Raw genomic sequence first — 27,383 nt, 5'->3', positions numbered from 1 at the left:
GAGGGTGAGCAGGAGGAGGGAGCAAGAGCAGAGAAAATGACACATTGATGCTGCCCACAAAAGACTATGGAGAGTGGAGGGAGAGCAGAGCAAGCAAGACAAACAGACATGCTGAAGCTTCTTGGTAAGTGTATTATCCTACCCCAGTGCTGGATTCTCAGCTACACTGCTTAATATTGCTGTATAATCTCCTCAATGCTGCTTCTGCTTTTATATATATATATATATATATATATATATATATATATATATATATATATATACACTACTGTTCAAAAGTTTGTGTTCACCCAGACAATTTTGTGTTTTCCATGAAAACTCACACTTATATTTATCAAATGAGTTGCAAAATGACTAGAAAATGTAGTCAAGACATTGACAAGGTTAGAAATAATGATTTTTATTTGAAGTAATAATTTTCTTCTTCAAACATTGCTTTCATCAAAGAATGCTCCATTTGCAGCAATTACAGCATTGCAGACCTTTGGCATTCTAGCTGTTAATTTGCTGAGGTAATCGGGAGAAATTTCACTCCATGCTTACAGAAGGCCCTCCCACAAGTTGGATTGGCTTGATGGGCACTTCTTGTGTACCATACGGTCAAGCTGCTCCCACAAGAGCTCTATGGGGTTGAAATCTGGTGACTGCGCTGGCCACTCCATTACAGATAGAATACCAGCTGCCTGCTTCTTCCCTAAAAAATAGTTCTTGCATAATTTGGAGGTGTGCTTTGGGTCATTGTCCTGTTGTAGGATGAAATTGGCTCCAATCAAGCGCTGTCCACAGGGTATGGCATGGCGTTGCAAAATGGAGTGATAGCCTTCCTTATTCAAAATCCCTTTTACCTTGTACAAATCTCCCACTTTACCAGCACCAAAGCAACCCCAGACCATCACATTACCTCCACCATGCTTGACAGATGGCGTCAGGCACTCTTCCAGCATCTTTTCAGTTGTTCTGCGTCTCACAAATGTTCTTCTGTGTGATCCAAACACCTCAAACTTCGATTTGTCTGTCCATAACACTTTTTTCCAATCTTCCTCTGTCCAATGTCTGTGTGCTTTTGCCCATATTAATCTTTTCCTTTTATTAGCCAGTCTCAGATATGGCTTTTTCTTTGCCACTCTGCCCTGAAGGCCAGCATCCCGGAGTCGCCTCTTCACTGTAGACGTTGACACTGGCGTTTTGCGGGTACTATTTAATGAAGCTGCCAGTTTAGGACCTATGAAGCGTCTATTTCTCAAACTAAAGACTCTAATGTACTTGTCTTGATGCTCAGTTGTGCAGCGGGGCCTCCCACTTCTCTTTCTACTCTGGTTAGAGCCTGTTTGTGCTGTCCTCTGAAGGGAGTAGTACACACCATTGTAGGAAATCTTCAGTTTCTTGGCAATTTCTCGCATGGAATAGCCTTCATTTCTAAGAACAAGAACAGACTGTCGAGTTTCACATGAAAGCTCTCTTTTTCTAGCCATTTTGAGAGTTTAATCGAACCCACAAATATAATGCTCCAGATTCTCAACTAGCTCAATGGAAGGTCAGTTTTATAGCTCCTCTAAACAGCAAAACGGTTTACAGCGGTGCTAACATAATTGCACAAGGGTTTTCAAGTGTTTTCTAATCATCCATTAGCCTTCTAACACAGTTAGCAAACACAATGTACCATTAGAACACTGGAGTGATGGTTGCTGGAAATGGGCCTCTATACACCTATGTAGATATTGCATTAAAAACCAGACGTTTGCAGCTAAATAGTCATTTAGCACATTAACAATGTATAGAGTGTATTTCTGATTAATTTAATGTTCTCTTCATTGAAAAAAACTGTGCTTTTCTTTCAAAAATAAGGAAATTTCTAAGTGACCCTAAACTTTTGAACGCTAGTGTATATATATATATATATATATATATATATATATATATATATATATATATATATATATACAGGCCATGTGTTCGTTTCCAGGGGATGAAGCAGTTCCCAAATTTCAATACAAAATAGCCATAGAGCAATAGTAACGGCACCAGGACTTTTATTCACCTCAAGTGAGCGACGTTTCGGCAGATGCAACTCAGTAGCTTGAGAAAGGCAGTTGCATCTTCCGAAACGTCGCTCACTTTAGGTGAATAAATCCACCCTGTTTCATCTACCTTGAAGTCCTGGCGCCGTTACTATTGCTCTATGGTTATCTTATATGTGTGTGTGTGTGTGTGTGTGTGTGTGTGTGTGTGTGTGCAATAGAGATAAGAGAGCAGGATTCTCCCCTACTGTATGTGCAGTATATAGAAGTCATGGAAGCAGTTAGGTTCCGCCCACTAGCTCAGAGACAACTGAAAATTAGATATAGAACCTGCGGAGGGAAAAACTGCTGAGTAATACAGAATACAAGCCATATAATGGCCAGAAATAGTATTATTCCTTACATATGTCAGATTTTTCTGATAAGTCACTTGAAAAGTTAAGTATGCTTTAAATAAACACTCTGGGCAAAACTGATACAATGATTTATGCCTAGTGCAGGGCCTCATGCATCACCCCCTGAGGTCATGCTCTACGCATAGCATAGTGGATCAATTTAGACTGGTGTATTCCTTTAATCTTTTTCTTTTATAGGGGGGATATCAAATAGTTCCCTTAACCCCTTAATGGCCAGCCTATTTTAAACCTTAATGACCAAGGTATTTTTTCCATCGTCGCATTCCAAGACCTATAACTTTTTTATTTTTGCATCGACATAGCTGTATAAGGTCTTGTGTTTTGCGAGACAAGTTGTATTTTTTAATAGCACCATTTTGGGGTACATATTATTTATTGATTATCTTTTGTTAACTTTTTTTTGGGGGGGAATAGAAAAAAACCAGAAATTTTGCCACTATTTTTTTGCATCCTAAATCTACGCCGTTTACCGTGTGCTATAAATAACACAATAACTTTATTCAGCGGGTTGTTACGATTGCAAGGATACCAAATTTGTATAGATTTTGTATGTTTTACTACTTTTACACAGTAAAAACACTTTTTTTTTTTCAAAATTATTTGTTTTTGTGTCTCCATATTTGAAGAGCCATAACTTTTTTAATGTTCTGCCAATGCAGTTGTATGAGGGCTTTTTTTTTTTTGCAGGACGATTTGTAGTTTTTATTGGTACCATTTTGGAGTAGATGCGACTTTTTGATCACTTTTTATCACATTTTTTTTAAGTCAGGATTCACAGAAAAGTTTTTACTTTACTTTGTTTTTTTTAATAGTAAAGCAGTTTGTAAGGGGGAAAAAGTGGGTTTTCATTTTTTTTTAATTAACTTTATTAAACTTTTCTTTTACTTTTTCACTAGTCCCACTAGGGGACTTTAATATGCGATCATCCGATCGCTATTATAATACACTGCAATACTTTTGTATTGCAGTGTATTACTGCCTGTCCGTTTAAAACGGACAGGGATCTGCTAGGCCATGCCTCCGGCATGACCTAGCAGGCATTCACAACAGGCAGACCTGGGGGCCTTTATTAGGCCCCCGGCTGCCATCGGAGACACAGACACTTGGTGATCTTATCACTGGGTGTCGGTGGGATGAGAGGGAGCATATGCATCAGAATAAAGCTCATTAGCGGCCGCCGTGAAAAGGCGTATTGGCAGTCACTAACGGGTTAAAAGGGTTCTCCAACATTTTCGTCTTCCAACAAGCTTATTGAAGATTACTAACCAGCAGTACTTACTTTACAAATATGATCCAGTTCTTACTTTGCTTATCAATAGATATAGAGCAGCCTTTCATGACCCACCCCGATGGTAGACAATTTTGTGGCACTCTGTGGCCTATAACTTTATTGAAGTTTACGAACAATCTCCACTTAATTTATAAATATTATTCACTTCTTCCTGGGCTGTAGAGTGACCAACTGGTGGCAGGCAATATGTGACACTTAATCTATCTCGCCAAGACTGTTCTCAGCTCTCCTGAAGTGGCTTTGCCTGATATATTTGGGTCTGACGGTTGTTTCTGTTGGCCCTGTAGACATTGAATGGAGTGGCAGACGGTATGGGTGACCACTGCATCATTCAATCTCATCCTCCCTGTGGTTGTTGAGTGAGGAAGAAGGGGGCGGGATTGTGGCCCCTATTCCAGTGATCAGTGGGGGTCCCATCGGTGGATAGGTATTAAATGTTCTTTGTGGCAGACAGATCAGCCTTAATCTTTAGTTTGAGTTAGTTATATTAGAAACATTAGAAACATTTTTGTAAGATGTCATCAGATGATTAATTCTGTGTCTACTCATTACTTGTATCCTTCAAATTAATAAAACACTATACTCAACACTTTGGAAATGCCTCAGGCTAAGTGAAATACATTCACATGCAGTATAAAGCTATGTGCACATCTAACAATAGTCACAATGGTTACATTATGCTCTGGAAACTTATCAGCATTGTGCCAAGGTGGAAAACCTTGTGAATTACTCAGTGGCCTGGATCACCTCACTGTCACCCTACATCGTGACTGATTATCTACCTAGGCTCAGTGGCTTGTTACCGTTCATGGAGTAATGTCAGTGTTAAGATCATTAACAACATCAACTTCCTTTACAGTTCACTAAACCGGTTCTCTCATAAACACTTGCAGGAGATGATTAATTACAAACACGGCATCATATTCTGCACAGTTTGGTTCTACCTGACACTTCTGGCATTATAAGTTTGTTCTCAAAGTATGGCTATGGGAAAATGAAAAGTACAAAATGATAGATGAGATTTAATCAACTGCAAGATGTTTTCCAAATGTTATCCTTTAAGGGGTTGTGTCACTACAGACATTTATGGCATATCCACAGGCGATGCATAGGTATACAACATATGGGACGTGAGCTATACTGTTTCCGTAACTCCCACAGAAATTAATGGAAGTTACGAAAACCGCGTTACTCGCTGTGATACGCTGTTTGGCTAACTCCCATAGAAGTGAATGTGCATTACGAACACAGCATAGATCACACCCCTTCATGCTGTGCATCTATACACCACATGCATGCGGAAGACAACTGACGTCACACCAGGCGTGATGGAGGTCGGGGGACCCGCATCTATCAGACATTTATGGTGCCACCATTGGATATGTTAGAATGGCCTGTGGTGACACAACCCCTTGAAGATGTCTTTGAAAAGAAATATTAAAGAAGTCATCAAACACCATGTAGTCATCAGTAGGTATGTAGTTATAAGGAGAGCATAGCTCGCAGCTACGTCTTGGCCCTGGTTTCTGAGAGCTTTAACTTCTACAATTTAAGAAAGTAGCAGTGTTATCAAGGGCAAAGCCATTTTTTATCTACAGATGAATACTTCACTTTTATTATATAGTATATAGCTTTTACAATAACTGTACTGCTGTGTTGTAACAAGATGTGGTACAGATTTTGGAAACCAGGAACTCCGATATATGTCTGTGATATTCAATATTTGTAAATGTCTCTATATATATATATATATATATATATATATATATACAGTATATATATATATATATATATATATATATATATATATATATATATATATATATATATATATATAAATGAATTTCTATTGTCTGTAGTCTGTTCTTTATGCATGGCGAAACGACTGGACCAATCTGCACCAAATTTGGTAAATCATGCACTTCCGAAGGTTTAGACCGGGTTTCAGCTCTTTAGGATCTACCGTTCTCATCATATTCACAAAAGCATATATGGCACCACTGGCTTCCATATCAAGAACCTTCCTTTATATCACATCAGATGACCTGTATTAGCCAATAGAAGATCACAGGTTCTTTATTCTTAGCATCCCTCACATACACAGACCAGGTTTCCATAACAACAAAGTCATTTTTCTTTACTCAACGTGTTACTCGCTGTAAACTAACTACACCTATACTGGATTTGATAATTCTCATGAATTGAAACCCTTTCATACCAGTCATGCCTCCAAAAAGGAACCCTGCACTTAGACGAAAGACTCCTGTGGCAAAGAGCATGGCTGCCGCCCGAGCTGCTGAAATCTCTCAACAGAACCAAGCCTGTGGTTTTCAGCATGCTCATAAATAGAACCCCTATCAGACCAGTCATGCCTCCAAAAAGGAACCCTGCACTTGGACATTATTGGATATATTGGCTTCATATCAGTAGGAAATTAAGTTTTTAACCACACACACAAACAACAAACAAATAGACCAGTCTGAAACCGGGTAACTCTCCTACTCTATATTATAAAAGTGAATGTCTGTCTGTCTGTCCTCTATACACATGCAAACGCCTGAACAATTTGACCCCAAATTTGGCACATAGGTACATCGGGTGTCCAGGAAAGTTTTCGTAAATGTCCCAACCTTGCTGTTGTTCTCTGTTATCAGCCATTATCACATGATCACGATCCAATACTATAAAAGCAAATACAGATATTCTCTTTTATAGTAAAGATGTTTTTATCTGGCAGAAGCAGGTAGTGCACTTTACAAGATAATCCTAGATGGGAAGGTACAGGGGAGCAGTAACCCATAGCAACCAATCAGATTACTGATGGCCAGGAGGAAGTCTGCATTACTAGCTGCAGAGACTCCTCTTGCCCATCTGCAAGCTGATTAAATGCGTCACACTGCTGCTGCTCGAGCTGCTGAAACTCCTCAGCAAACTCAGGCTTTCTCAGCAACAAATCAGACAGGTGGCTCTCAGAAGCGCAGAGACTCCTGCCCGAACCCAGGCCAGTCAGCAAGCTGATAGAGCACATCATGTTCAGCGTGCTAATGAGTGGTATTTCATGCATGATGCTGTTTTCAATTATGATCCAACCAAAGTCTATGGTCAACTGGTAATAAAACTGTCAATGTTGTTAATCAACAGGCTCTGTCACAGTCTTATGACTCCATTTCCTACCAGTTTAGCTGTTAGGTATTTAGGACGTTAAAATATATATATAGGGCTACTAACGATTTCCCAGTAAACCAAGAAAATACGAGGGCATGGATTAGACTCCTGTGCACCCTTGGAACAAATCCAATGAACACGCAAACAGACAGACTTACACGTTATACCTGGGCAGCGCCGGTTACTTTTTCTAGTGAAGAAAAAATATTAAATAGTTATTTAAAGCATGTATTACATGTTCTTCACTGTCCTCATGCATTATAACCTTAAAGGAGTAAAAAAGCCAGACCCATGATGATCAGCTGATCGCCGTGCCAGCCTCTTTTTAAAAGGGGTCGTATTCATGAGACAACCCCCTAAGTATTTGAAAGGAGTATTTGAAAACTTTATAACAGCAGAAAAAAGTAGGAAGAAGTTTGACTTTGAAAAAAATAAAACTGGATTTTGGTTTTGTAACTCTGCGCTGCTAGATATATTTCCCAGACTCCCTTTATAATTGTCACATACTGACAGAGGAAATAATGGCTTTTGTGTATGAATCTAATTGTACAGTACAACAGCAACTGTCGCACCACATCTAGTGAAACTACATAAACCAATATAATTAAACTGAGATTATAAACATATAGCCACAGTTAGGCTGGGTTCACACGTGGCGGAATTTCACTTAAAGTCCGCTGCGGACACTCCGCAGCGTTAATCCGCAGCGGAGCCGTTTGTCCACTGACTTCCACTATAATTTAGCAGTGTTCGTTTAGACGATGCGTAAAATTCCGCTGCGGAGCATAGGCTGCGGAGCGGAATTTGGTGTCCGCAGCATGCTCTGTCTGTTGCGGAGCAGTGGCGGACTCATGGCGGAATTTCTCCATTGACTTCAATGGAGATTCTAATTTCCGCAATGAAGTCCGCAGCTGTCATGCACATGTTATGTGTGCTGCGGATGCGTCTTGCTTTTTTAACTTGACATTTCTTCATTCTGGCTGGACCTATGTATTTCTAGGTCTACAGCCAGACTGAGGAAGTCAATGGGGCTCCCGTAATGACGGGAGCGTTGCTAGGAGACGTCTGTAAATAGTCACTGTCCAGGGTGCTGAAAGAGTTAAGCGATCGGCAGTAACTGTTTCTGCACCCGGGACAGTGACTACCGATCCCAATATACAGCAACCTGTAAAAAAATATAAGTTCATACTTACCGAGAACTCCCTGCTTCTGTCTCCAGCCCGGCCTCCCAGGATGACGTTTCAGTCTAAGTGACGGCTGCAGCCAATCACAGGCCAAGCACAGGCTGCAGCGGTCACATGGACTGCCGCATCATCCAGGGAGGTCGGGCTGGATGCCGAAAGAGGGACGCGTCACCAAGACAACGGCCGGTAAGTATGAAATTCGTTTACTTTCACTAGGGAAAGTGCTGTCCCTTCTCTCTATCCTGCACTGATAGGGAGAAGGGAAGCACTTTTCCCGCAGTCCGCAGCAGCTAGTCCGCATCAATTTTCTGCACATTTTGGGCAGATCCGCAGCCGTAATCCGCAACCCGGATTAGGTACGGCATTGATGCGGACAGTTGCGGAGGAAATCTGCCACGTGTGGCCATGCCCTAATACTTTTCTTTTCAATGATCTTTTTATTGAAGAAGTTGTAGACTTACAATATTCCAAGTCGTTTTTATAAGTTATTATATGCACTCAATTTTACAAAAGGTAAAGTAATATAAATGAAGGTCATTATTTTTTGGTGTTCCCAAAACTCCCATTCTTTTTATGCAAATAAAGAAAAAAGAAAAAATTACCATTCAGCGATTCCTACTCAATAACCTCTTTATAGACCAGTGTTTTTAAGAGGGTGTTTGGACAGTTGTTTTTTATGAGATGTCAGTCAGACATCCTGTACAAGAATGAGTGGGTCCTGCTACCTTTTTCAGTAGAGCAATCCTTCTCAAACTGTAAGATTCCCCCATGTTGTTCCTGAGACACAGCTAGGATGGTCGTTTTGACATTACTTATCATATGCTGCAGCAATCTTTTAGTTTATCAACATATTTGAATAATTTTGTGCTCATTTTAATGTTATACTTTGTTCAAGGGACAGATGAAATCTAAATTCAGTAACATTTTGATTTTGAAATGGTCTTCAAATACTTGTGAGGCCTAGGTATCACCATGTTCGGGCTGGTGGGGCACATGTAGAAAATGTTTAAGCAGTCCGGTTGTAGAGATAGGCAAGCCACTTCTTCATTTAAATTATTGAGCACAACAGAAACCAACGAGGAAGGGTATCTGGACCTACGATTTTCAAAAGTAAGCAAGACCCAACATACAGTACATTCTCACTTCTTTATTAGAAACAGTTCTAGTAATCCCCAATGATTATTATGGAAATGTGACTGTTTTTACAAGTCCACTTTTTACTGAGATGTGGTCTAGACACTGGTAGGGGTTTTGACTGCGGGATGTCACTTTTAGGAATTTCAGAATAGCATTTTATATAAGTCCATTGCCTGAAAACCCTTTTAATATAATATGCAACCCCACAACCTGCAAACTTTTATGTTGCATTCTATATCTGCACATAATATGTATCATTCATATGTATATAGTAGAGATGGGTCCTTATAATGAGTGGTTTATTTCATACAATGTATATTATAATAACATATCCTTAATTTTATTAAAATGCAGATATCTCCAGGACAGTGAGGGGATTAAGTTTGACTTCATTGATCAATTTACTGGATTAATAATAGTGATCATTTATGGATGACTTTTCATTTATAATTAATAAGAAAAGTTTTTGTGCTTCATGGACCTTAGTCATTAATAAATCTTCCACCATGAGCAATTAGGAGAGAACCCGTTAATGGACTATACCTGCCCATTGTACTCATTCATAGACATGAAAGGAAATGACCCTATAGGTTTAAATGTGGCATTCTTACCAGTTCACAAGGGTCACCATATTTCTGTGAGTTTTCATATGACTTGTCGCACAAGAATATCTCTACATCATCGTTGTATGTTGTCTTCTCATTTTGGACCAAATCTATAGGGATGTAAGATGGAGTCCTAAATGGTGTATTCAGGTGTGTCCCAGCAAAGACTGTATGAGGGTACACCTCGGCCAAGCAAATATTTTCAAGACTTCACAATATGTGAGGCAACAGTCTTAGAAACAATTCAGGCAGGTTGGTGGCGGCTGGCTTGGTCAGTGTCACGGATAGAGCCAACAGAACCCCTTCCTGCTAGAGGGGCTGGTCCGGCAATACAGGCCTAGTATGCCGCAAATGGCTAACCGCTTGCTGCTTGTTGGCTGTCCATGTGGAAAGGCTTCTGCCCATACTCACCACCGTTTATACGATTCATGAACAATATCACGAGGAGGCTCATGTCTGTCACCCGCAACTCGCTCCCGGACCCAGTTTTGGCCCAACGACGTTGCCGTTACTTCCCCAGCAGGTTGTCACAGCTCCTCAACTCTCAACTCACTGCAGCACCTCTCCAACTCTTAGTACTAGCACAGCCCATGCTCACTCCAAATTTTCCACCCAAACACAACCACTATTGACGGGCAGACCACCAGCATAGCCACGCTGCACATTATCGAGGTGCAAATGCAGTCACAATGGCATCTGGGAATTCCAGCACCAACAGTTCAGATGTCAACCATCATACCACCTGTAAAAAAAGAACGGTACAGTGCACAATAGCCGAACATAACATACACAGGCCGAACTTGCAATAGGCCGGATAGGTCTCTCCTCCTGCAGTATGCCACCTAGAGGAAAAAAAACAACATAACAAGCAGCAAGAGCACATGTTAAAGCACGGTGCTTGCACAGAATTACGTACTGCGAACTTTATGACAATCTTCAAAATCCACATTTTCATCCTTAATCTTTAAATTACGTCCTTTTATTTCTTCAGCAGGACAATTTGTGCTGTAAAATCTCCATTATAAAATTATGTGTTTATTGTTTGTCATTTGGTAATGAGTAATACCTTGGGGATTGTTAGAATCATTTGGCTTTCCACATTTGTAAATTATGTCTCATTACGTTTACAAGGAAGAATGGTCGCTGCCAGTTATAAGCAAATTGCTTATTTTTCTTTTCATTTTCAAAGACCCCTACGAAGTATTGAATCAAGCCACTGGCAAAATATGTTGTATACATTCTCCCGTGTTCCAGCAGGATAAGGGTAAAAAGCCTATCAGGCTATATGACTCATAGGTAACACTGAGAATAGGGTTTGAGCATAATAGGTTGTAATATTTGCTTGGCTTTGATGGGCAATTTGCCAGCAGTTGTCAATCAAATTGGATGAGTTGCAATGCACTGCCTGTAAAACAGAATCAACATGTCTTTTATTATTAATGACATATCTCTTGTAAATAATTATGCAGTAGAGGTAATCTAGTAAATAAAGGCATACACATGAAGGGCTGGAATACGTAACTAGCTCGGTAAATGGGATACTATTCAACATGAACATACAGTTGTAACTGGCCATGTTGGACAAAATGTGCGCTCTTTTGATCTCTAAATAAAATCTATGTTACTTTTGTAGGTATACAGTGGAGTTAGTTATTGATGACTTCTTATTCAAGTCTTCCACTTCTTATTGGTATCCCTGAAAGAAGGTTTGCCAAGCAACACCGAAGGAAGGAAAGGCAGAAAAGGGAGGATCTTGCAAGGCGCTGCTGCGTGGCTGTTGGAAGATATTGACAGTGGTAGACAAAATAATATGAAAAGTGTCTGTTTATTGTAAAACAATAGTGGCTACGCGTTTCAACGCTGTACCAGCGTCTTCCTCAGGCCGTTAACATTGCATACAAAAAAAGGTTCTTATATATCATCGGGAATTTGGGTTCACAGGAAGAAGAAAAGCCGCCAAAAGGGGAAAGGTCAAAGAGTGACCGTGACGTCATAAACAACATTTGTGATGGGAAATTTTAAAACAGGTTAATTTTCATAAAAAGCTGAAAAGCAACACCTAAGTCTTCTTAGTGGTAGTCACTATCAGACTGTACCAAACAGGGAGTCATGTTTTATGTAGAATAATTAAGTAGCATGAAGCCGAGCGCATGGAAAATGTAGTGTTTGTACCTTAATCTCAATGGAATATACTAGAAGATAACATTTTGGGGTTTCATCTATATGCCGGAACTAAGGAGCTCTATAATATGTCCAAACCTTTTCCTTGAAATATGTGATACATTGCTGAATTGAAAAAAAACACTGATTTTAATGGCACCTCTTCGCTCCTATGATACTACCACATCCATTTTCTAGGACAATGGTCTCCGAACGGTGACTACATCTCCCATCATGCCCTGACAGTCACAAGCTGGAGAAGGATTTTCTAAGGCACGTTGGACAATGAAAGCAATGACCTGTTTGACGTGAACACCTCCGCTTTCCCTGAAAGGAACGTGGCACATGAAAAATCCCCTGACAAAGAAAGATATACACATCTCTAGATACTGCTTTTCAGCCATTAGCCGTGAGCAGTCAGGATTTACGATGAGTTCATCCTTCTTTCCCTTTCTTATCTTGTACTTATTTTTTCCCCTAGTATTTTGCCACTCCTGTCCCTTACTTTTGATATAGCTCTGTATTATTTGTCTTTAATCCCAAATGTTATATTTATTATTTGATAGCTTCTCATCTGTCCAACATTGATTTTATGTCTTCACTTTATTTTTCCCGAACAATAATATTCCTGCGTAGTTATAACTGACTGTTGAGAATTGTCAGGACTGTAGGGGACTGTCTGAAGTAAGTGGTGTGGATAGTTTATTTAGGCACTTATGCTTTTTTGGCACATGAAGCAAAGCTAAAAATTCTTTCTTCCATACATTTTTGCAATTCTTGTCAGCTATGTATAAGCCCCAGTCCACAGTTTCAGAGGTAAAGTTTCAATGTATATTCTGTTTATTTCCATTGTATTTAAATGTTAAAGATTTACATTAAACTTTGACCCAGTTTGATCCCCATTAGGGACCAATACTATTATTATTTTTTTTGTGTTAAGGTTTGATCCTTCCTCTTAATCAACTAGGTTTATGTAGGGTTCTCTTTTTCTCTGATAATTGACATTTCTTCTAAATGAATCTGAAGAACAATTCTTTATTAAACTCTACTGTGTAACTATATGTAAATGAATCCTGGTTTTGGAAACATAGTGCTTTCACTCATAGGAGGTCCCACACATGTACTGCCACATCTACACTGAAACGGAACCAGGATTCATTTGTTGTAGTTGACAGGGTTATCGGCATCATAGAGAGGGGCTCCCCACTTTGGACTCCCCCCTATAAGCACAAGTAGAAAGCCACTAACAAAACGACTCTAACTCTGGCAGACCCATCCAGTCCATTTATTGCATAGTCAAACATTCATAGCCATCAAGTAACACTACACTTACCCTGCAGTGATATCTGCGGAGAAGACGTACGGGTTGGCCGCAGGTTTCTCCAGCTATAACAACAACTGATTGCTGAGGTTTCTGAAGCTAACTTCAAGTTCAGTTGTAAAAGGCGTTTTATTCATGAGACAACTCCTTTAGTTATCTTGACTCCTCTGCATCTGATCCAGCCACAATCTGGATTATTATGCAGTTCAATGCCAAAAAGTAGCATATAGTTGCAATTTTAGACGTTTTAAAAAAAAAAATAATCTTATTTATCTTATACGTGATATATTTTAATGTCTATTCTCACTAACATTAGTATACCTGCATATTTCATCACCTTGAGAGTTTTTACTAACACGTGGAGAAGAGAAAGTCTATATATCTACCTAAAATTAGCCACGTTTAACCAATATTGAACTGCCGGTTGCAAGAACCATCAATAGTCATGTACAAGGGCTAAAGCTTATTATGTATTTTGGCTGTTGACTGGTTCTACTAGAAACCAGTAGAAATCTCAATACCGCCCTGAGCTATTATACATGCTATCAATCAAAATCTGCTGGACATAAACATGGCTGCTCTGCTTTCTTCTAGAAGCAGCGTCACACCTGTCCATGGGTTATGTCTCATAATCCAGTATAGCTGCATTGAAGTGAAAGAGGCTAAGCTTGTACAACCCCTTTAATATTGGTGTCAGCTGTAGGCAAGCTAACTTTTGTTTTCAATGAGGAGAGGGGCATAAACTGCTGCCAGTCTAAGTCTAGAGGCTTAACTCCTGCGGGTACAAAACATTGAGCATGTTGAAATCCAACATGCTCAACTCCTTCCCGCCCCATTGGGGCAGAGCCGGGTCACCCACATACACATTAGATAGCGAAATCGGTGTGTTCCTCCGACTTTCATCTAAAGTGTATGGGCACCTTAACCCCTTCACGCTCCAGGACATGCAGGTATGTCCTGGTGCAGGGGGAGAAGTAGGCTGCGGGTGTCAGATGTGTTTTACAGCTGACACCCGGGAGTAACGGCCAGGAACAGGTATCGCGCTGTTCCTGGCTGTTTAATCCATCAAATGCTGTGGTCAATCGCGACCGCAGCATCTGAGGCATTATAAAGAGGGGGCGACCCACTCCAACAGCTCATCGGTGCTGATGGCTGTCATGGCAGACCAGGGGCCTAATGAAGGCCCCCAGGGCTGCCTTCAATCCTGTGGGAGGGCTTAACAGAAGCCTGTAAAAATGACTATACACTACAATACATTAGTATTAACAAATTGGTATCTATACATCCGTAAAAGTCTGAACTATTACAATATAGTGTTATTTAATGCGCATGGTGAATGCTGTGGAAAAACAAAAATTAAATCGCTGATTTTTTGGTCAACTCAGCTCTAAAAACTGATCAAAAAGTTGTATGTACCAAAAAATGGTACCAATAAAAACATAAAAACGTACACTGGTCAACCCACGGAACAATAAAAAAGTTATCGCTCCCTGAACGTGGTGAAACAAAATCATTTTTTTTACCAGAAAGTTATTTTTTTTTAAAAAGTGGTCAAATGTAAAGAAACCTAGATAAATTTTGTATCACCGTATTCGTATTGAGCCACAGAATAAAGTTAAGTTGTTGTTTTTACCGCACGGTGAAAGTTGTAAAAACAAAGTAAAAAAAACTATGGAGGAATCACAGTTTTTTCCAATTTCAGCCCGCAAACAATTTTTTTCAGTTACCCAGTACATTATATGGTACTTTAAGGCCCTGTTCACACAGAGTTATTTGCAGGTAGAAAAATGTACCCCAAAATTCTGTCTGGAATTTCGAGGGAGATTTTGACCTGCCTGCACGCTGTTTGCGGCGTTTTTCAGCCGCGCCCATTGAATGCCACAGGCAAAAAACTCTACGAAAAATGCTTTCTCTGCCCCTCATTGATGTCAATGGGAGGTGAGAGACAGAAATGGCCGAAGAAGAGGCACGCCTCCGCCTCCCTTTGAATTCAATGGGAGGCGCTTTCGTCCGGTTTTGTTCCGTGGTTTCCGCATCAAAAACCGCTGCAAAACCTCTGTGTGAACAGGGCCTTAATGCCACTAATAGAAACTGCAACTCCTCTCGCAAACAAGCCCTCACACCACTGTATTGTCGGAAAAATCAAAAAGTGATGGCTCTTGGAAGGCGGGGAGTGAAAAACTAAAATGAAAAATAAAAAAAATGGCCGTGTCCTAATGTGTTTCAACTTTTAACTTACTGTACGTTATATTATATATAGACTGCAGAATAATATTTAAAAGTAGATCGATTCTTTAAAAATATCTGATTTCTTCCCATTCATTTTATTTAATAATAGATCTAGTCATTAATAATGATATGTGAACGTAAAGGCATATTATTCTCTATTGGTGACATTGTAATTAGGCTAAAACTACAGCCTCGGCCAAGTGATCATCTCTTGGTATTTTGTAGACAATCTGCCTGTCAGTATTAGATTTGTTTAAGATATTGTCACTCTTCATTGAATTATTACTTATTTTGTTCTCATTTAGTTATCCTTGCTTGCTGCATTGTAGAACATTAATTTGACTCAATGTTTCTTTGAATAAAGAAAGGAATGATGAAATGTGACAGACACCATAGAAGCAAGCAAGAGGCATTATCCATTATATTGCTCAAGACAAGTCCTAGCTTCAGTGCTGCACAACCAGCAATGGCTCCATGCGGCAAACAGTGCTATTCGCCATGGCAATTAAATCTTATTAGCTGCCAATTAAGCTGTAAACAGTGCTCTGGGGGGTTGGGGTGAAAAAAACGTATTGTTCTCTCTTTTCTGTGCTATAATGGAAACAGAAATTACAGGGGTTATCCGGGTTCTGATTTTTTTTGTAATGGTTGTAAGTGAAATATTATCAAAAGAATCAGTACTTATATATCCTTTTCCCTGCCGATCCAACAATGGTGTTCCGGCGTCCGCCAATCAGAGAGGGCTCAGCAATGGTGAATTGTATTTCTGGCATAATAGCAGAATACAACACATGACTGATGAGTCCCGCTCAGCCCTCTGATGGGCTGCAGCGGTCACATAATACGTGCATGTAATTAATCACTGGGAGTGTCCCCAAAAACGTCAGCACTGGATTGCCCAGGGATAGGAGAGGTAGATACTGCTGCTTTTGTCAATTTATCTAATTTGCAGCCATTAGAAAAAAAAAATTCAGAACCCGGATAAACCCTTTAAATCCAGTGACCGATCAGTCTCTGTAGGTAACAGTAAAGCCAATGTTCATGCACTTTATGGCATGTATGTAATGAATATGCAAGTTCCACAATAAACTGGTGGTCCAGGATTACATTTTTTTCCCCAGTGCCACTCTTGGCCATTGCCTGTTTCCATTATCATTGCTCATCCTCATTCAAGTAAATATATGGCTGAGCTGCAATACCAGACACAGCCCACGGCAAGAGTGGTGCCACGTCTTAAAAAAGAAGCCACAACCCCTTTAAGCTCTGAATAAGAAATTGCAATATTGGTTTCCTAAAAAAAGTTGGATGATTTTATGATACTATACATTTTTACATATAGTACATTAATGTCATGTTATGTATTTTGTGACTTATTTTATATAGAATTATATTTACATTCTCATACTTTTATTTTATTATTAAAGATGGCTTACTTTCTATGAAGGCAAAAAAATAGATTTCCTTTTCTACTAATGTTGTCTAAATAAATATGTGTCTGCGTATTCAAGCAGAACATTAAGCCTAAAACAAGCTCATCGACTCAACCATCATCAAACTCTCCTCCCTGTTTCTGGAATATTGATCTTGACATGTGAAAGATCGGAATGGCCTCTCAGGACACAGACGCATCACTCAAAATGTACAAACTAATGATGACGACTAAGGTGCATTGATAGTGCTCTAATAGAGGAATGGATTGGTACAGCCACTTTACAATTCATAAACCTCTCTCTTTTCAGCATGTTTTACTACAGTATCTCTAAATGTTGCATTCTTTTAAGAAGTCATGTCATAAAATCAATGGGCATGTTTGTGTTGTTTGGCAGTATCTCGTACCATGGTCCTGTATGGTTATGCCTTTTTGGTGGGACAGTGCCGACTGTCATCACTAACAGCTGGCATCACTGTGTCCTGTTTAAAGGTTCAGATCTATTTTTTATGTTAAAGAATAAGGAAAATGGTTAATGACCACTTAAAATAATCATTCCGAAATGACATTTTTCTACAATAATGAGCCTTGATAAATAATCACCGTCTTCTCACCCAAACCCAAGTGTGTCTCTTGCTTGGGATCTTTATTATTATGTGCGAACGTTAAAGATAATGTTCTTCTATTTAGTTTTTCATCTCCTGGAGTAATTTAAAGGATATAGTATAAATCGCATCACCGTAATAGTGGTTGGATGGCTGTAAAAATGTGATAGCCCATCGAACTGGTATTGCCATTTTTAAACTTCTTCAAAACCTTCAAATCAACCCTTAGACTGTAAATCTCACAGTAGGGTTAACTAGTTCAGGGACTATACTGATGTTGTTTCCTCACATTACCATCACTTGGTTGAGAATTTTGATTAGTTACATAGTAAATTTAACTAGAGTTTTTATTTAAACAGGTGTTCTGGAAGTTTTAAAAACTAGCCTGACATTAGGAACTATCATAAAATAAAAAAAAGAACCAATACTCACCTGTTAAACCCCCAACCATTCCTACACCAACGCTTTGGTGGCCCCCACTGGTCTCCACTAGTCTTTTATTTGCTGACTCTAGCCAATCTCCAGCCTCTACGGAGATGCTTGCATGTAACGTACCAGACCGGTGAGGTCAGTGCTTGGTGGCAGCGGTCACGTGGATGAATGACACGTCATCACTGCAGTACACGTATACAAAGATCGACAGGGACCGAGAATTTAACATGTGATTATTGTTTGTTTTTTTTCTAACAATGTCAGTCTAATTTTTAAAACTCCCGGAAAACATCTTTAATGTTTCCATGGAAACCCTAATTAAATGCATGATAGAACATAATGTGATGTTGGATACTGTTCTAGTCATGTGTTTTCATTTACATAATATTATGTATTGTGATTGTAGCTGTCTAGAATAGACTAATATGTTCTTACTAAAAATGTGAACTAGTAGGCGTTGAGGTTCCACGCGACAGATCCGCTCACATCTTTTATTGTAGACCACTAATGTTTCTTTCTTTCTGCACCACAACAGAAATATGTATTATACAAGAACCACTCGGCTGAAGATAATAAACTGTAGGCGATTACAAATGTCACTTATGCTTGTAAGAAATTGCTGCTCCTAATGATCCTTAGAGAGGAGGAGAAAGCAGCTTTTGTCTGTTATGCAAAATATTTCACTACAGTATAAAGAATGCATATGTAGGTGGGGACAGATGCTGCGATAACACTGAATGTCAAGAGATGGAATTTAACAGACGGTGTCATTTTTAATAGTATGTGAAGAAGATTACTTCATTAGAAGAATCACACTTCTTTTTTTAGGTAAATCTGGGCCAGAAAGGTTTTCGCTTAACCAATTTAACACCTTGATAAACTTTTCTAACAGATTTTAGGGATAATTAAGTGGTTTACATACTTTAGATGTGAGCAAATTCTTCTAAACCAAAATGTATTATTACGTTTTTATGTGAGTTCACTAAATTGATGCGAGTTTTGTGTAAGTTAGATGAGATTCAGTTCTACAATCCCCTGTAGAATAAGCTTTATAAACCCTCTAAACAACATAGTATATTGCTAGTTGCACATTGTTCTGTTTCAAGACTATATAAAAGAAGAGTGGACTAGCCTAAATATTGATTTGTTTTTGTATTGCTATCTATATTATACAGTATATAGCTTTGTAAACAATTTTTTGTAGCATTGTTTGTTATTCTAAAATTTATAATAATCTACAACTTAGGGGCTTCTACACATCGGATGGGGCATGCAGGCTACAGCTCCAGTACGAAGATTGGTGCCACTAGGACAGGGCTGCCCAAAAAATTTCTGGTTCTCCTAAAAACTTTGCATGCATAAATAGGGATATTGAGATTTCTCCTTTAAAACTTATATTCTTAAAAGCAAATGCTGAATATTCCTAGCAGTTGAGGTTGCCGTAAAGATTAATTTGAATTTGCATGTACCTGGAAGTCTTGGTGGCTTGTGGCTAAAACCTGAATATTTCTAGGGAACTATTGTGGTTTAGGTTTTAATACATATTACCTATACTGGCAGAGTGTGATTTAGGGGTTACATTTATTTTCCGTGGTGCTCTATATTGGTTTAATGCATTTTATTACTAGTGGCCTAGTTAGTGTTATGAAAAAGTTAATTTTAGGTCCCCTTTCACGCTGCGTTTACTGTGTGCATTTGTTGATGCATTGGGAAAAATTCAAATTTTTTTTCAGTCCCATTATACCAAAATACTGCTTTTCTATCCAGAAGTATCCAGTTAAAATAATGTGTATAGCGCGTCATATACGTTTTTTTTTAACATGGGAACTTATGGATGACACATGCCAATGTATGGCATCCATCACAAGCGTCCATTTAACATATACGTCATGAGTTTTTTTAATAGTTTTTCATGGCATATCCATTAGATACCTGTGATGTATGCCTAACAGTGGCATCTATCACCTATAGATGATTATAGGATACGTTATGAATATTATTAACAGATATTAACTGATCCTATAATAGTCTATGGGTGACGGATGGCACTGTTCTATGAAATTGCAGGCCTCTGTCACAGCTTTCATTTAACGTATATACGTTGGGAGCTTTTCCCGGCGTAAACAGAAACCATAAGCACAGTGTGAAAGGGCCTAACACCTCAAGTGGTATAGAGGGTTTAAGGAGTTAAAGGAATATTCCCAACATAGACATTTATGGTATATCCACAGGATCTGCCATAAATGTCTGATAGATGCAGGTCCCAGCTCTGGGACCCGCACCCATATTGTGAACGGGGGTCATTCAACCCCCATTCCACCTGGAGCGACAGCCACAAGCCAGCGATTCCAGGCAAGGACTAGTGGGGAGGGGGCAGGGCATGCCTGCAGAATCTCCATTCTGTTCAAAGGTGTCTTAGTAAAGTGATTCCCAATCTTATTACTATAGGGGAACCACTGAACAATTTTTCCATTCCCGGGGGAATCCCCATGCCAACTTCTGTTTTAAAGAAGCTTGGTGTAGGGACGATTAAAGCATTTTTATAATTCTTGCCTAGAACTATATTCAGGTTTAAATTTTTTTGCCAACAATCTTTAAGCAGGCTAAATTTCGTTTGCTATATCTGCAAGTCAAAGTGACAGGTCTTGCTGCTGCTGTGTACTGCGGAATTTCTGACGAGGTCCTAGTGCTATGACAGGAAGTTGAAAGTGGTCCTTCTTTCCCACGCTGATTGTGTTAAGCTTCCTCTTCCTGCCCAGCACCAATCACAGAGTACAGAGCTGGAGATCGAGAGGCCTGTACAGCTGCTCAGTCCTCAGTTGCCTTTATGATCTAATATGAAATACTTTGGGTGTGCCTTATATTATACCTTCATTCATCACACCATTTTCAAGTTAAATATTTTAAGTTACAAGACCAAAAGCCCAACTCACTCAGACAGGCCCTGAAAAAAATTCTCTACTATGCGACATTGTACCTCTGGTATGAATGGAAATATTTGAACTTATGAAATATTTAGTTATTTTACAGCTTTTATCCCTTTAGCTACTAAAAGAAAGCATCTTCCTATTAATTTCTTCTGAAAATCTCTGCAAATCTGTATAAGTATACGGCACAGTAATTTTGCTTCGGTGCAAGCTAACAATTTATAATGAATATTTTCTAAAGATTTTTTTCTCCCCTATTACAGTAACTTCTAACTCCATATGTCAAGTTACTGTTCTAATTATTTCCCTGTTCTCTAGATTTTCTCTTCAGTTGGGAGAAAATAATAGTCAAATTTTTGGTAGCAGTGTTCCAACCCAGTTCTAAATGTCAGCATTTTACGATCTTGTATGTCCTTGCACAACTGAAATAGAGGAAATATATAAAAGTGGTTCAGGTTTATAGCTGTGGAATGTAAGTTTTTAATGTATTTTCAGTTTTTTTCTTTTTGGGCTGCAGATCTTCGCAAGGGAAAAAAAAAAATACATTTTGCTTATGAAGCTCCAGAGTTCAGGTTGAAAAAGCTTGTAGATCAATTTTGCCTTCAGCTACAAGGATAATTGTGTGAAATGCTTCTTATTCTTTTCAGGATTGCTATAGTTATTTTACTAGGTTTTTAGGACATCTAGAACTTAGTGATAGAATGACAGCTGACTTTCCAAAAATGCCTACCTAAGTGACTAAATGAAACCTAACTAAATTCTAGCTGAACCTTTACTGTATACTAAGAATAGTGTAAAATTCAGCTATTATCTCATAAGTTTATGTTTATAGCATAAGATGTTCTTAGCTGAAGTTATGCATTCTATTCCTTTTAGTTAAAGAGGCTCTGTCACCAGATTATAGGCCTCAATTAGTGTAGTTTAAATTTATTCTAATCTAATACTATACCTGATATAGATCAACTTTGTAATTTATTTACTGTTAAAGTTAAGTTGTTTTATCCATGCAAATTCTGTGTGGAGTTACTGCCACTATGTGTCTCCCTTTCTGTAATCTGACGTCTACCCCAGTTGTCAAGCAAAATCCGTCCCTAGTTATAGACAGACCGCAGCAAGTTTGTGTTTCTTCTCTACATGCCTGAGAGGGGAGCAGAGAGAGAGGATACACAGACACACTGTCGATAGAAGTCTATGAAGAGGGGAGGAGAAGCAAAAGGAGGGATCAGGAAAAGAGAAAGACACCGAAGCTGCTGCCCATAGAAGTCTATAAAGAGGGGAAGGGGAGCAGGAGGCGGGATTAGAGAGAGAGACAGACTCGCTGCATTTACAATTCTATTTAGAGGGGAGATGGGGAGCAGGAGCAAAGGGAGAAATACACAGACAGGCATGCAGCAGTTTCCTCGTAAGTGTTATTACTCGCCCTACTTCTGAATTCTTAGCTAAACTGCTTATTACTGCTGTATAATCTCCTTCGTGCTTTTATATATATATATATATATATATATATATATATATATATATATATTGTATATATATCCTAAAAAAAGATTGGAGAGCAGGATTCTCCTCTTCTGTTTGTAAAGGGTAAAGAAACCATGATAGCAGTTAGCCTCAGAGAAAACGGAGAATTAAAGATAGAGCCTGCAGAGGGAAAAACTGCTAAATAATGCAACATGCAAGTAATATAATAGCCAGAAATAGTGTTATGTCTCATGTACACAAAAATGACAGCTTATTCTGAAAAGTCGCCTTAAAGTTAGGTACACTTTAAACTAATACAACTATATCTCATAGCCTGCTGGTGTGGTGACTCCTACTGGTATTTTAGCACTTGGTGGGTCTCATTAGGAAAAGATGTGAGACAGTCACGATGTAACTGGTGCTTGCTTGCTATAGTGCTTGCTGTTCCAAATTCGGTGAATCTGCTTGTATTTTCTCTAAGAAGTATCTTTTAAGGCAAAGAAATGTTACAAGCCAGTCACCCTGTGATATTATAGATAATTTAGAGGTAAGGTCAAAATAACACTGACCTAATCCACTATCTGCAAAAAGTGTGATTTGTAGATGTCCACATGGTACAATGTTACTGTGAATAATGACTACAGTGTCATTTACTACTGAGAATGTGAAGCTATTTTACAGAATGAGATTTAAGTGTATAATTTAGAACTGTCTGGCTTTGTTTTCAGTTAAATTCTTGGCAACAGGTACAAATACAAGTGCGGTAATGACTTAGGGCTAATTTACATACTTGCCTGTGAATCTATAAACCCTCATTCCATGCAAGGTCTTAGGGCTTGTCATTAGGCTCCACTGGGATATTACTAAGAATGGGGCTTTAATGTATTTGGCATCTTCTTCTTTTAAAATTATAAATGCTGAGATATATGAGTATGCGTGTGTGTGTGTGTGTGTGTGTATATGTATATATATATATATATATATATATATATATATATATACAGATGAACACAGCACTCCACAAATCCAGAAAATCAGGCCATGTGCTCGTCACCAGGGGGTGAATCAATTCCCCACCTTAGATAGAGAAAAACATAGAACGCAGTAACGGCACCAGGACTTCAAGATAGATGAAATCAGGGTGGATTTATTCACCTCAAGACAGCGACGTTTCGGTTCTCAAGCTTGAGAAAGGATCCTGTTGAACCGAAACGTCGCTGTCTTGAGGTGAATAAATCCACCCTGATTTCATCTATCTTGAAGTCCTGGTGCCGTTACTGCGTTCTATGTTTCTCTCTCTCTCTCTCTCTCTCTCTCTCTCTCTATATATATATATATATATATATATATATATATATATATATATATATATATATATATATGTATATATATATATATATATATATAAATATATATATATAGTATACACTCATGTGAGTGTATTATCAACATTTGATTTTCTTGTTAACTACAATTGATTGCATTACTTTCCAAATAGAAGACCTCATCTTAGTATCTCCTCATTATTTCTCATCCTTCTTTTCATCCCATTTAAAGGGGTCGAAAAAGACTAGTAAAAAGGGGCAGTTTTCTTCCTAGAAAAATTTCACAACAGCCCCATTCACACATTTGGATTCACTACTTTAGTATCTATAGTCATGTACCCTTTAAGTCAGTCACTAATAGGCAGCTATTAGTTGGTAAAAGATAAAAGCACTGCGTTCACATGGATCCCTACTATACAATACCCATCCACAAGTACAGCTATTAGTTGCCCTTTCCAACATAACTTTTAAGATTTGCATTTTATTTTGATAGCAAATTATATTTAGATATTGTTCTAGAATAAGGCTGGGAATACACACAAGCTCGAAAAAAGTTCTATCAAAGAAAAGTTCTATGAAAGTCACATGTTCATGTGATTGGATTAGTGTAATCCCAAGGACTGTGACTGATATTGCAGTTGTCATACTACAAAAAGTTTATGTGTAGCCTTAGTCTAAGAACTTAATGTAAGCTTCATGAGTCATTGTCCAATGTAAAATGTATTTGAAGTACTGACATTTGTTAACAATGACAGCTGCCCTTATATGAAATCAATATACAGTAAGAGTTACTATAAACCCATGTTTGCAACATGTCTAATCTTGATGTTATAATGTTGTACATTTAGAGTACAGATTTTCTATCTACAACGTGTGCCTTATGTACCAAGCTACTCTCCCCTAGAAGAAATGTCTAGAAGGACCCCATAATGTTTATAGAGCACTAATACATGTTCTATCTCAAATACAGCTTGAATTAAGGAGTGAACTTAAAAAACAAAATCCTGCATCTCAATATCTCAGATCAGATCATTTGATGCAGAATTGTAAGCCCCTCTACTTCTGTGATTTTAACCTTAGTTACTACAAGGTACAAGGCCCCTTTAAAATAGTTTTCTGGATTTATGTAACTAAATCTAAGACACCATTTACACTTGCAGAAGTTTTTTACGTTGGTTTTTGATTGGCTAGGATAATGTAGCATGCTGTGATATTCTCTCAAGTGAAGAAAACTGAAACCTAATGGACCCATTATAAGTTAATAAGGGAATAAATGGATCACCAAAGGTCTGTCAAATGCATTATAACTGATCATGATGGATCATAACATATCCTTCACTCCCTGAGAACACAAATAGCTGCTGGCCGAACGAGTGTTCGGCCAATTGCTATCAAAAATGTATTGCCAGCCTTACGTGTCTAGCAAGATGCGACAAATTTATCATACAGAGTGCGCCACTTTCATAAATTTTGCACTGTTTTTGCCTGTTTGATTTAATTGTATACTGTGTTTCTTTAATAAATCTCAACCAATGTATGTGTGGATTCTCTATGATTACCGGAGCTATTGAAGACGTGAATATTAGTTCTAAAAACAGTTTGCAGGTTTATTAATAAGAAATGTAGACTTTTGCTTCTTATGTTCAAAGCTCCTCATTGGCAACAGTTCCTGATGTTTCTGTGTCTCTGCCAAAAGCAAAATACCTCAGATCGTTTTTTTGCTGCATTTATTGGCCTTTACAGTTTCTTTATTTTTAATGTGGTTGTGGATACATTTTTACTTACTGAGAATAGTAATAGTGTTCACATTTATAAGGCTAGTCTAGTAGCAGTCATCAAAACCTTTCTTTGTGTGGATCATCTGTGGACTTTTATAGAAAACTTTTGTATGTGCAGTAAAATGGGACCATAGAAACTATGAAAAATAGACAGTGTATAAACCATGCTCGGTTCCAGGCAGCACTCTGGTTGGTAATCATGGATGCAGCATTATCCTAATGTGGCATGATGGTACTTGTTTAACAAGAGTGTTGACAATCAAAGTCCATCCCAATGCAAACAAGTGAAAAATAGTTTTTTACATGAAAGATATTTATGCCGGATTGATTTGGTATGCCATAAATGTCTGATCAGTGGAGTCCAAATGTTGGGACTGACAACATTTCCAAGAATAGAATAGTTCTTTGTTCCCAGTAAAAAAAATTACCTTAACCACTTGCCGACACAGGACGAGAATTCTCGTCCCGAGCGGCGGGTACTTCGTGCATTAGGACAAGTATTCTCGTCCTGTGTGACAGCCGTGTCCGCGTACGATCAGGAGCGGGGCAACGGCTGTAATACACAGCCGCAGCTCCGGTCTAACGATGGAAAGAAGAGAAACTTCTCTCCGTCGTTAAACCCTTGAATGCCGTGATCAAAGCTGATCGCGGCATTGAAAGTAAATAAGAGAAGGGGGGACTACCTTTGATCGCATCACAGAAAATCCCTGTGACGCGATCAAAGAACATAACTTGCATGGTCAGACAGCCCAGGGTCCATTGAAGGAGCCTAGGAACATATTTCTTGTTATTAGGGCATACTGAGGTATGTCCTAACAACTGCCTGTGTACAATCAGTGCACAGGCTAATGTACTGGCATATAGATATATGCCAATACATTACAGTTAAAAAATAAAAAAGTCAAAATGAAAAATCCCTCTATGGGATTAAAAAAAAGAGTTAAATTAATAAAAAAAAAAAAATGAATGTCAAATAAAAAAAATTGTTAAAAAAATGCACAGAAATACACTTTATTTTTACAATAAATAAACTTTTTCAAATATAAGTCCCAAAATTTGAAATAATATATACATATTTGGTATCACCACGACTGTAACAACCTGTAGAACAAATCTATAACATTATTTATGATGATCGGTGTATGGTGTAAAAAAATAAAAATAATAAAACTGCAGCAGAACTGCTTTTTTTCTGCATTTTTGCCAAAATAAAAATGTATATAAATTAAACGATAATGTATTTGTACCAAAAAATGGCACCTACATAGAGTACACCAGTATAATGACTGGTGATCGCCAGCTTGTTGTTTTAGTTTGATTTACCTTTAACAGCATTGAACATGAAGCCATGTTACAGTCTCATCCTGTTTCAGCCACTTCATCTTCTCACCTGCTGTAGGTAGATGCGACTCAATGCTTTGACCAGGACAGAATGTGATGACCCTGTAGTATACTCTACAAGTTCTGCTGTAAAAGAGTTGCATGAGATTAAAAAAAACATGGCTTTCTTCCAGTGACAGGGCCATACTTGTCCACAGGCTGCGTCTGGTAGTGCATCAAGTGAATAGGGCTGGACTGCAATACCAGATGCAGTCCAGGGACAAGAGTGGTGCTGTTTCTAGAAGTAAATAGCCATTCCTTATCTCATGCAACCCTTTGGAACAAAGTTTTGTTCCTCACATTATATTAGCTTTAATTATTCTTTATATATATTTTACATATGCAAGTCCAATATATTTTTTGCTTGAATGGTACAAAGAAAATCCGACTCCCTCTTTCCTGCTCTCTCCTCTTCCAGGGTCAGTAAAACCTAACAACCCAAAAACAGCAAATTAAATCACCAGACAAAGACGACTCTTGAAGTCTTCTCCTACAGAGAGACAAGTCAACCATTCCTAAG

General features: G+C 38.5%; 1 protein-coding gene across 2 annotated transcripts in view; it reads left to right on the top strand.

Moving 5' to 3' along the window:
* The window catches only part of PRKG1 (protein kinase cGMP-dependent 1), a 699,395-nt gene that overhangs the window by 149,072 nt on the left and 522,940 nt on the right, over positions 1-27,383 (top strand). The window lies entirely within an intron of this gene.

This window comes from Rhinoderma darwinii, chromosome 11 (assembly GCF_050947455.1).
Source record: "Rhinoderma darwinii isolate aRhiDar2 chromosome 11, aRhiDar2.hap1, whole genome shotgun sequence".
Classification (NCBI taxonomy): domain Eukaryota; kingdom Metazoa; phylum Chordata; class Amphibia; order Anura; family Rhinodermatidae; genus Rhinoderma; species Rhinoderma darwinii.
The sequence above is the reverse complement of the archived record's forward strand: the minus strand, read 5'-3'. Positions and strand labels throughout refer to the sequence as shown.